Below are 12,282 nucleotides of genomic sequence, written 5' to 3' on the forward strand. Positions count from 1 at the left end.
CATCTTCTAGACGAAAGAAAGGCACACGTTTTGGCAAGCCAGCCAAATAATATGCTATAACCTGCTATGCAAAAAGTGTTCTAAAAATGATAAAGAATTGCTGGTTTCGAAAATGTTCTACCAAAAATACATCTGTGATTTAATGTGCCTTTTAACACTACATTTTTATCTAGAAATAACATAAATATTTTTTTCAGTCCATGACACTGAGCAAAACATATAAATGTGTTTCTGCTGCTGGATAATAAGGTTAATATTAATAAGTGATGAGACCTCTATACATTCATGTTCTGGAATATTAAGAAACAAAAGTATTCTCTGTATTTGTAAAAAGACAGCAATGACATATTTTATTTTTTAGGTCATTTAAGAAATTTGTATCATTATCAATTTCATATGCAACAAAATTAGATTTTTTTTTCCCAATACTGAAATCAAATTGTTGGACACTTGCTTTCAAAGGTATTATTGTCCTTTTCTTTTCTTTTTTTTGTTCAACCTTTATGTTATTGCTTTTTTAAATAGCCTGAACCAAATCATTTTTTGCATTTTGTAAGCTTCACTTCACTTTTCTTGAGTGAATAAATTGTGACTTATTTCCATGAAATTCACAGATGACACACATTTTTATTTTGCATAAAAGCATAAAGAAGTGTCTAATATCTCCAAAATCCATCTAATAAGTGGACATTTGCATCGGGACAAAATGGGAAAAAAAAAAATAAGAAAAAAATTTGCAACCCTCCCGCAGTGACAGCTGTACAAAGGGATGACATCTGACAGATGTGACAGTGCTAAAGGGAAAGACTCTCTGTATCCATGATCCAATTACAGCACACAGTCCTCTGACAGAATCAGCAGCTTGACGCCTGCTTTCGGAAGGACAGTATTGATCTCTTGTCAGAGACCAGTTGCCTGCTTGCAATTGTGTGCAGCTGAACTTTGAAAAGGCATGGTACCCTGTTAAATGATAGGGGCAGACAGGTTATATTATTCAGGTACAAAGAGAGGTTCAAAGGCTAGCTACTAAATGCTGTAAACTTGAAGAAATCATAACAATTTGACAGTCCAATCATACTCAAGTAGCCCGGCTCATCTACCGTGCTACTGTGTATGATCTTCCTTGATGAAAAGGCCATTGCAATTAGCGCATACTAGCTTGTTGTGCAATGTGACAGCCGACCGGATAGGATAATGGCAGGTGCCAATAACTGTAACTCGTAGAATTCAGACAATTAGGTCTATTATACGCTCGGCGCTAGTCTCTCAACTTCAGACCTTTTCTGTACTTTAACTGCACGCCGTACAAGGTCAATGGGCTAAAAGCGCACGGAATAAAAGTCCTTGGAAAGGGATCGGATCCCTTTTAACAATTAACCATTAAAGGTGCGGGAAAGAAAAATTGAACAGTGTAAAATTGAGTCACAAGTATCTTATTTGTAAAATGTGTTTTCCTGAAATGTAGTTTTTAGAATGAAATAATCTTTAACGTGTAATGTGTTTATTTTTTTACGCTATTAAAATTAAAATGTAAGTTGCAGAGTAGATTTGTATTAGAATAGAATTCTAAAGGTTACATGAAATGCGCTTGAATCATAACTGAGGTAGAGCCAATGTCGGCACTCCTTTCTGCCCACCACCTTAAATGAAGAGATGATACAATAACTCAAGGTTTTCTGTTTTTTTATTAAAGTCAACTATGGGTAATTCTGTGGCATCCGTGTGGACTAAATGTAAACAAACTGTAAACATAACTGTATGTAAATTATATGCAAATCAGCATAAACATACTAGGATATTTCAAACCTTATTAGCATGAGTAGGCAGCCGAGCCAACGCATTGCATTACCAAGAATACCAATTTTACCGTAACATCACCAGAGGCTTGTATTGATGTACCAACTATATCCCTGTCATAACTACTGGCATCCCATCCACGGAAGCCCACATGCACCAACCGGAATCACGAGGGTACTAGCCCCAGGAGTGTCCTGCACTTAAGCAAGAGGTTTATGCATTACAAGTCAAACCACCTCCATGGGTGGTTAATCTTTGCGCCGTGCCAGCACTATCATCTGCCACAGGCATACTAAACATAACTCAAAAAAGGGAGGGCAGCACATTATCACATGCAGCCAACAACACACTAGGGCAGTTTCCTGAGGGGGTTCCTTCATATCTCCTCTGATGTCCCCAAGAGCCACCCACCAACCACAATCTGGCCCCCTGCTGCCTATTAGCATGATCTCCCCAGACACAGGGAGGTCTGCCTGGTGCCACCTCAGTCATGTTGTCCCTATATCCACTGCCTTACCTCTGGGGCTGTTCTTTTATTGAGGTTGCTTAATGTTTTGATTTTGAACCCTACTGTTTAGAACAATGCATTCCTTTCATGAGATCAGCATCATCATTCCTTCTCACACACTTTAGAAATAACAGTTTTGGACTTGGTGTCACCTACTTAAGAATGTCTGGTTTCACACATTTAGTGTGTTTTGCCATAATAGCATACCAACATTTCTCATAGTTGAAGAGGGCTTTTGTGGGAATGGTTGTAGATATGGGTCAAGGCATTACAAGAAATAAGTATTTCAAGTGACAACAAAATACATGATTGATCTTACCCCCCTTCCAGGCTCATCATCTCAAATAGACTGAATTATTTCATAGTAGAATAAAAAAATTATATTAATCAGTTGCAAATTAAAGTTAAAAAAAAGTATATTTCCAATTTTTACAAGAAGGAGATTTGAAAAGAATGATAAAAAAATAGAGGCAGCTGTTCCACACTCATCCCCATAAACTGATGTAAACTGTTCCTTGCTCCATTCGCCCTGTCAATCATGATTAGACTGTATTAGCTCTGACAGTAGGGAATACATAAAGATAAATTGTTAATAATGTGGCCCACTGTCATATATACCATTAATATCTGTAAGGCTAAACAGAAAAAATACTGCTAACTTGTGGTTTATGTATTGTTTTTATTATAACGCACACAAAGTGGTCTCCTGGGATAACGCAAGCCGAGTTATCTGATGGAAGAAAGAGAGAATACATGAATTATCATTACACTAAAAATGTTGTCTTCTTGCTTCCTTAAACACCAGCACTAAGCAGAATTGAAAGTATTGTAAAAGGTAAGAGGTCCTTGGGAACCGCAGGCTTTCATGTATCCAGAATACATAGATATAAGACAGATTCGTGGAAATTTCCCTTCTCAAATACATCCCAGCTTTGACCTTAGAAGACCTGAGCCCCATGGGGAATATATAAATTTAATCTAATACTATCTCCCTATGATACATTTCTGATATTGGTTTCAGTGTTTACATAGAAACACAGAATTTGATTGCAGATTCAGGGAATCATTTGGACTTCTATTATAGCTGGATATCAGCCGCAAACCTTTGAAATTCATTCTTTGCTATGTTAACAGCTGACTTCCCCTGAGAGGAAGATCAATATATCCACCACTCTGTGCAAAGGTGCTATGATTTGACTATGTTTTTTTTGTTTTTGCATCAGAAGGGTTTATTCACTAAACGGTGAAATAAATGGGATGAAACCTTTTATTTTACTGATGTAAAGTTCATCTATCATTGTGATAATGAGAGGTGGGCACTGTATAGAGCATGTTTAAATAGTGCTAATAGTTTTGTTATCATATATATATAGGTGGAGTGTTATTCTACCTGAAATATTTCAGGTGTAATTAATATGCTGTCAGGTATGGGCAGCATAACGATAATTATAGCTGGATGGGTTCTTGCTGGGTGAGTTCAACACTTAGATGCCTGAAGAGACAAAAAACAAATTTTGTAGGTGTACAAGATGCCGTTCTCATGAGAATTTTGATCTGCCAGGAGTTAGGCCCCAGCTCGGCTCATGCCCTTCACCTCTAGACATAAGAGTCCAGAATTCAAGGTCTTTTATCTCAAGGTAGAGGGAGTTGTGTCTGACTCCATCCATATTTTTTCTTGGCTCTTCTCACTACCTTCCTCTATCATATCAGCAAATGCTCAGTGGGCCATTGGCCATTGGTGCCCCATACTCACCCGATCGGTCACTCCCACAGCAGATTGGGTCCTATATTAGCCGCTGGATATGCCAGGTAGCATGCTACATGAGCATAAAAACATAAAAAAGTACCAGGGCCACCATGTGATCAACAGTCCGGCCCTGCCTTCAACCCCCTATATGGAGCAGGAAGGAGGAGAGATCATGGAGACCAACCCCTAGGATTTCACTGGGTATGTGTATAACAGGGTTTATTCACTAAACTGCGAGTGCATATGAGTTTTTAGGTGACAATTCACACAGGTTAGACAAAAGATGAGCTTACAACTGGCTAAAGCCAGCTCTCAATTGTACTTGTGAAAAATACCCTCACCTCATACGCAGGAGTGTTGAGTTGATGCAAGTTGAAGAAAGTTGTCTTTAAGTATTTCATCTTGCATCCCCTTTAATTTGCTCTATTGACTTGAATAGACTATGCATATAAACACTCCTGACCAACCAGTAGCAATTTTACAATCTACTGACATAGAGAGCAGAATTGATTCATTTTAAAAAAAATGTGTGTGTTTTTTTTTTACTGCCTTCTATTTGTATTTTATCTTTCAGTGTCCCCTTCCCCTGAATCGTAGATGAGTGGGCACGAGTCATCGCTGGATGGGCCCTGAAAAGCTAAGATAATTCTGTCCACTCAGGTTTGGACCCTTCGAGTGCCAAAGCTGCGGAGAGGGATTTTCATAGTCCACCCACCTAGAATACAAAGAGTGCTTCTATAGACCTCACCCCAACCTACCTGGGCAACTGAGAGGTGGGGAGTAGGTATGTTAGGTTTTTAGACTTATTTTTGATATGTCATGCTACATGCTAGGGCATCCATGTCCCCCCATTTTTTTTGCATTTATTTTCGACCCTTATTTTCTTTCTGTATTTGTGTTCGCAGTCAAGTCAGGTCAGTCAAGTAAACTGGACAGGCGGCTCATCTTCTTAGTGAATAGACCCAAAAGCTTAGAGAAGTAAGAAATATTGTTACTTCTTTTACTTTTAATATAAGTGTGAATGACATAGCGTAGTAACAATGCATTGTTAAGTCAGTGAGATAAACTCACAGTTTAGTGAATAAACCTCCGAATCAACCGTAACACATTTCTCTGTTCCTATTTTAATAGCTTGTTGAGGGCATTTCATTGTGTATACATTTATGTATAGCTCACTAGTGTTGAAAATGTGATTGAATTTAGATTTTGAGTTGTGATATTTTAATGCCTAATTTATTTCTGTGCCTTATGTTGTACATGTACTTAGGCCATTATCCCCTTTCTTTATACAGTTGCTTCGGAGGATAAAAGACAATGGAACTGAATCCATGAAATGAACAGTTTGGTCGAAGCTGGTACAAATCTTTCTTATGTAGAAAGCACATCAAATACAATTCTGTTTTGATTAATAATTCTCTCAAGTTTCTGTACAGTTCAGTTGTCACATGAATAATTGAATATGAATGAGAGTTCTAGTAAATTATATACCTAATTTCAAATATAAAATGACAACACAGAAGAAATAAATGATTTTGTTTGAAAAAGCAGCTTGAATAGGCCTCTGGAACACATACAAATTATTTGCTCATATCCTAAAAGAATTCCATAATAATATATATCTTTTCAAAGAAAATATTTCCATAACTCATTAGTGAGCCTTTTCTGCACATGTATATGTATGAGCCTTACCTATAACATGTATGTAGGCGAAGTACGTTTTTATTTTTTTCTTAATAATGTGTATTTTATTAAACCGTGTTTAGGTAGCCTGCGTAAAATGTATGTGCAATTATCAGTGGCATATACCGTGCCTATTAAAATTGTGACTTGTAGGGGGAAAAAATTGCTGTTGCAGCACATCTGTATGTCACACAAACAAGAACACGGAGTACGTGAGGTTATGAAAGACATGGAGTAAGTACCTGAGGCACGAGCATCAGATCTGATTACTGGACCACTGGGCAGCCTTTGGTTTCTGCTTGGGATTTGTCTCTGCCCGTTCCCCTTACCCATGCGCAGCTAGCCTTAGCATCATTTTACCGATTGATTATAAAGCGCTACGGAATCGGCTGGCGCTACATAAATAACTGTAATGTAAGGGATCATCATCTGCTGTGTGCCCCTAGGGAATGTTTGAGCCTGGATTGCTGCACCTTTTTGCCCAGCAGTCAATTTAACCACTTCCTATAGAATTCTCATCATACCCCCTTTTTAGGTTGTTTACCACCATACCTGGGAACTCTCCGGGTTTGACCTGGAGATTGCCAGGTGAGCGCTGCTCTTCCGGTTCTCCGGCTGAAGACTCGAATGCTCCGGGTCGCAGGAGCCGGGTCTTGACACGCCACGCTCGCCGCCCATTTCTTCCTTTAAATGGGGGTGTGTCCCGCTGCCTCAGCGGAAACTCCCACGACATCAGCTGGAACTCCCCCGACGTCAGCGGGAACGTAGTCCTGGCTGCGTCCCGCAAGGGAAGGCTCCGGGTAGCTGGAGAAGTTCCCAGGTATGTTTACCACTTTTTTATAAGTGTGTTAAGGATAAGGGAGATTACAGAGCATGGAATGGCTAATGCCAATTTCCCCTCAAATGCCCCTGCCCTGCTTTGCTCATGGTGAAGGCATATATCGCTATAATATTTACAGGAGGATTATCCAATATAGGATACTTAGTATGGCCCCGCGCCAAGTGGGGGGACGTTGCCTAGGGCAACAACAGCCATATGTCACATGCTGATAGATACGCGTACAACTGGGCTACACGCTTACCGCCGGCGGCCACACGGACGTCATTTAGTGGCTTGTATTAGCATGTCCATGGCTCACGTGCACCAACGGATCAACAATTTTACAATACCTTTGCATATTAACATTAAAAAATAAGAAGAATAATTAAAATATAAAAAAAATAATACACACACAAAAAAAAAAACAATCTAAAGTTTGGTAGGACAAACTGCTGGACAATGACTTCGGTTATCAGTAGAAAGTAACATTGTCCTCCAGGAGAGAAATGAACCTTTCCTGAAGAGGAGATTAAGAGCAGGCAATCATAGCAACCCAGCCATGAAATTAATAAATGTTCAAATTACTGAAATTAAGGCCTACAAAAAAATAAAGTGTGTTATAAGCCACGTACCATGAATTTTTTAAAATAGGAGTGTAGATAAAATATTGTAGATTGATGTGCTACAGTAAAACGTTCCCTAAGGGCACCAACCTTACCGCCATGGACAACTCGCTTTAAATGCGTAGGGACGAGAGAAAAAAATGAATTGCTTTTGCTGATGCCTGAGATGTTTTTATGCGTCTAACATATGGTCACATGTTTCATTCTATAATTTCCGGTTGCTAAATTTAACAACATGCATTTCTACATTTTTAAGACACTCTCCTAGGTTTGGTATATTAGACAATTCATCATATTTGATCTATGTAGGTGCATTAGCTGTTAAAGCACATAATATTAAGTAAATGTTCAGTACAATTAGTCACATACAGGGGTTTATCATCTAAACTAAGCTACATAAACTTTCTGGATCTCTGGTAAAATCTGAGGAAGAGACCTGTGAGGTCCATTAGAAGAGGAGACTACTGATGCCCCAAAAGCTTACATATATTTATATCGACTTAGGTCTCGATTTAGACTAAAACCTTCCTGTTCTCTTGGGCTAATATGACTATATCCATTTTTCGTATAAATAAACAAACCATCTTACTGGAAAAAATTGTCCCACAAGACATTTAAAATCAGTATTATTAATAATGAATAATTAACAATAATTTTTCTGTGATGTATATGAAGTTATGGACGTTCTCTCTTACAGAAACATAGACAGCAGATAAGAACCATTTGACCCATGTAGTCTGACTATTTACCTGCCAATCAGTCTCTCTCTGTCACTCTCTCTGTCTCTTCTCGGGATCTTAAGTACAGCCCTCTTGGGCGATAAGGCTCAGGAACACCAATTTCCTGACAAAATGAGACGTAGTTATAGGTGCACACGCAAAACCTCAAAAACAAAAATAATACAAAAATAATAAAAATAAAGCCTAGCTCCCAAACTGGAGCCCACTCTGGCTATAACTTAAACTGCCCTGTCAGACCCAGCTAAGCCAGTCTCTGGAAAACCTCCTCCAGACTAAACACACAGGACCAGGCAGCATACCTGGGAACTCTCCGGGTCAACAACTGCATCCTCCGGGTCGCCCAGCTTCCCGCCCATTTGCCCTTTAAATAGGGGTGTTTCCCACTGACATCAGCAGGAATGCCCTTGATGTCAGCAGGAACGCCCCCAACATCATGTCAGTGGGCCGTCCTGGCCGCGTCCTGCAAGGGAAGGCTCCTGGTAGCCGGAGTGAAGAAGTTCCCACGTATGCCAGGAAGGTAATGCCACCCTTAGCTCAGGGATCTTAAGGATTCCTTCCCGGACTGGCAGCACAGGGCAACTTGGCAACCTACCCAAGTCCAAACCTGTCCAATCTATGCACAATAAATATAGTCACAGGGCAAGTGCCTGGTGGGCCGGTTAGCCAGCGGACCACTAGCCAACAAAGCCACACACTTACCCGAGTGAGTGAAAACATATCCAGCCGTGCTTATGTCATCAGGTGGTCACTGGCCTTAAAGTGCCAAGCCTGCCCCGTCATCACCAGACCAACCCTGCACACATACATAGATAAATAACATTATTTTATGTCTTTTTATGTATGTCAAGAAACATAGCAGTAAAATACATGATTAACCAGAAATGAAATAACAGTCGGAATATTTGCAACACTAGTTGACCAAAAATGTCAGTTTAAATTGTGAAAAAAAGGCGCTTTAATGGCTAGAATTCTGCTTCCATTAACTATTAATGAACCATTTCATTTCATGGTAAGTGTTTGAATGTCATCGTTCAAATTAAAATAAACAATAAACATTACAGCAGCATCACAGCGGGAGAAGTGTATCTAAGAAATCTTTTGAAGTGCTCGGGAAAAAAATTCATTCTTTTTCTGTCAGATTAATATTGCAATCGACTGTACACCTCGTATAACATTCCACCGAGACTTTAATTGTAAAGATCCTCGATAAAGATCATATCAAGATTTAGTTAAAATTGTTGAACACATTATTTCCAATCAAACAGTCAACCATCGGTCTAAAAAAAAAAAAAAAAAAAAAAGGGATTAATAATTCATCTGGAAAAAAAAAAAGGGGGAAAAAGATCTATATTTATACCATCTTCTTAGTCTCCATAAACTACCTGACAATTGTTCGGTAATAATGCCCAGTAAATTCTTTAAAATGGTAATTTGTCATTCTGTCACTTCATTTGTGACCGAAAATTCCTCACTTGAGGCATCATCAAATAAATTAATCACTTTCCAGGATCCATTTTTCTGTTCTGCACGTTATTATGCCAAGATCTCCCGTGTTTCTCTTCATTTACATATATTTAATGGCTCAGCAGTGATTCACTATGCCACATAACGCACACATCTCATTACAGGTGAAATATTCTAACTGCCACCATCGCTGGGAAACAAAATAACTCTCCCTATTTAATTTTCCTGATGCAACAAAACCATGATTCTTCTCTATGAAATGTTGATGTCATCCATCAGTCATGATCAATAAAATCATCAAGAGTCCTTTGCCTCCTTATCCGCATTCCATCGTGGTGATATTATTTGGAAAAGGTAATTAAGTCCATAAGATATAATGAATCTAGATGAAGAAGAGATCCTCGTGTTCTTATATCATTTAGTCTTTTAACAATTTTTTTTTAAGCATATGTTACATTTCTGGATGGAAATTGGCATTGGACGTGATGTAGAAATTAATCAAATACTAATTAAAAAGGAACATGTTTTTAAATAAAAGTAGCGTGTGGTTTTTGATGTCACATTCCAGTCTTTTTATTGAGATTATGCAAATTAAGCAAATTATTATGCAATATCTACTAAAAATGTTTACATGCAAGGGAAAAAAATCCGTGGCCTGTGGATGTATTTCTAGCTGTGAAACATTTGGCTTGTCTAGTCTGACCATATCTTTCTGATGCAAATTTCCTTACTGGATTAACCTATACTACTGGGAGGCTGTTCCACGCATCTACTACCTGCTCAATTAAAAAAAAATCTTTACATCACATCTAAGCACCTAAAATTCTGGTTGTGATCACCAATAGGTACCATTGTATAATGTGAAGTGTCTCGTAATACTTATCTTACTGCCTGTACGTTAGTGTCTGACTTCTCCATAGATCATGAAGTGTTACTTACATCAAGTTAGTCTGTATTGAAAACACTCCTGAAATAAATAATGGAAACAACATAATTAACCCCTTAATGACAAAGCCCGTACATGTACGGGCTCAAAAGGCATTGTTTTCAATGGGTTTAGGGACCGCCCATTGTGCTTAAGGGGTTAATTTATGTGCCTAGACCTGCTGACAAATAATAACATATGTTACATAAACCAATTAAAGGAAACAGCACTATCTAATCCATATGGTGTTAATGGCCGGAGTCACATAATCAGCGTTTTCTGCTTGGCTTCTTCATAAGGATGGAAAATGGTTAAATAGGTTATAGTGCTTGCCTACAGGTATATAATACCTCTGTATGAAAGGCGGGATGCCTTTGTTTCCCTTCTAAAATGAGCTGGACCAACTTTAGCCTCAAAAGTTGCAATACTGGTTTGAAAATCCCACCCATCACATTGTTTAGACACTTGAGAGATGCTTTTGGGGGTCTCTTGGGTCATAATGCACAGTACCGGGGGACAAAGGCTCAAGTTCAACCCATCACACAGCATAATTTTATAACTCAAAATTATTTTTTCACGTTTGAATAATCTCCAGATTATCTGAGGTTGGCTGCTAGGAACTCCTCCTCGCCTACTCTTTATAGGCTTCGTGATAAGTGGCCACTAAGCACGCCTAGCCCTGGTTAGACTGGGAAGTGCGCAGAACATCAAGACAGATGCCACTTCCCCCAACCCAGAACTCAAAGGGCAAAGAAACAATCTTTCACTTGGAGACTGATAATTTCCCAGGTTTGCGGATGTGATTTTAGGCATCGTGTCTATCACGTGCATGAGATTAAAAATCACGCCAATGTATCCTACATTCACCATCAACAAACTATCACGGACTGGATCCACAACCCAAAATATGCAGGGTCTACTTCCTACCACCATTGCTTTATATACAAACATGGGAACTTCCCATGACGGGCTTCTTGCAGCACTTCATCTTCTGGAGAAGTGACTTCATGAAGGGATAGAGCCAGGCCCAGGAAGCCCCGAAAATGAAGAAATTGACCCAGTAACCCCCGGGAAGCAGGGTCAAACTCTGAGTCATACCCAGAGAGTTCCGCAGCATAGATATATATTCCTTGGCTATATCATGGGCATACAAATTCTTGTCAAATAATAAGTAGCCTGGGAATATATTGGAAGAATTGGAAAGACTCATCGATAAGCAAAGAATTGATCAAAATACCTTGTTTCAAATTTTCCCATTTGTTAAATATTTAGTGAAATTTTACAAAAGTATTTTCTTGTGTATTCATACAAAACCTTAAGCGTAAACACACCAATGGAATGATAACTCACATCGTAAAATCATACTTAGTTGACACATTGTTTTTAATAAGATTAATAAACACCTGCAAGTTCATTTAAATAAATGCAGAGGTAAACAAATAAATAAATGCAACCCATTCCTCTGCTTTTTTTATGGCTTTATTTGATTTACCATCATAAATGTGACCATGCTCCATATACAAATAAAGTGTATTTAAAAAATCATGTATAAAGAAAATTAACAAAACACCAATATACCATATCTATAAACAAAAGGTCACCAGAGATACAGTGCACTACTTAATCAGAAAGTAATAATGCTGTACCTGGTACATAAACATAGTAGTGGAAGTTATACTAAAAGGCTAAATATGTTTTTTTTGTTGCAAAAAGTCCATTGTCTGTATTTTGTGAACTTACAGGTATCTAAAAAAGTTTAGTCATTTACATTGCCTATTGATAAAACATTCAATGTTTTATTTTTTGTAACAAAGTTTACACATATTTATATAGTAACATACAATAAATTCATAATAATTACCATTATCATCACTAATATTTTGCAGCATTAAAATATTTTTACCGTAATTTATAAAAGAATAATGTCAAGGCCAACACATCGCCTCTTGGGATAGGTGAATTTCATTCCCCTAATTCC

Source organism: Sceloporus occidentalis, unplaced genomic scaffold, assembly GCF_023333645.1.
Source record: "Sceloporus occidentalis isolate IW3139 unplaced genomic scaffold, rSceOcc1.0.p SCAF_83, whole genome shotgun sequence".
Classification (NCBI taxonomy): domain Eukaryota; kingdom Metazoa; phylum Chordata; class Lepidosauria; order Squamata; family Phrynosomatidae; genus Sceloporus; species Sceloporus occidentalis.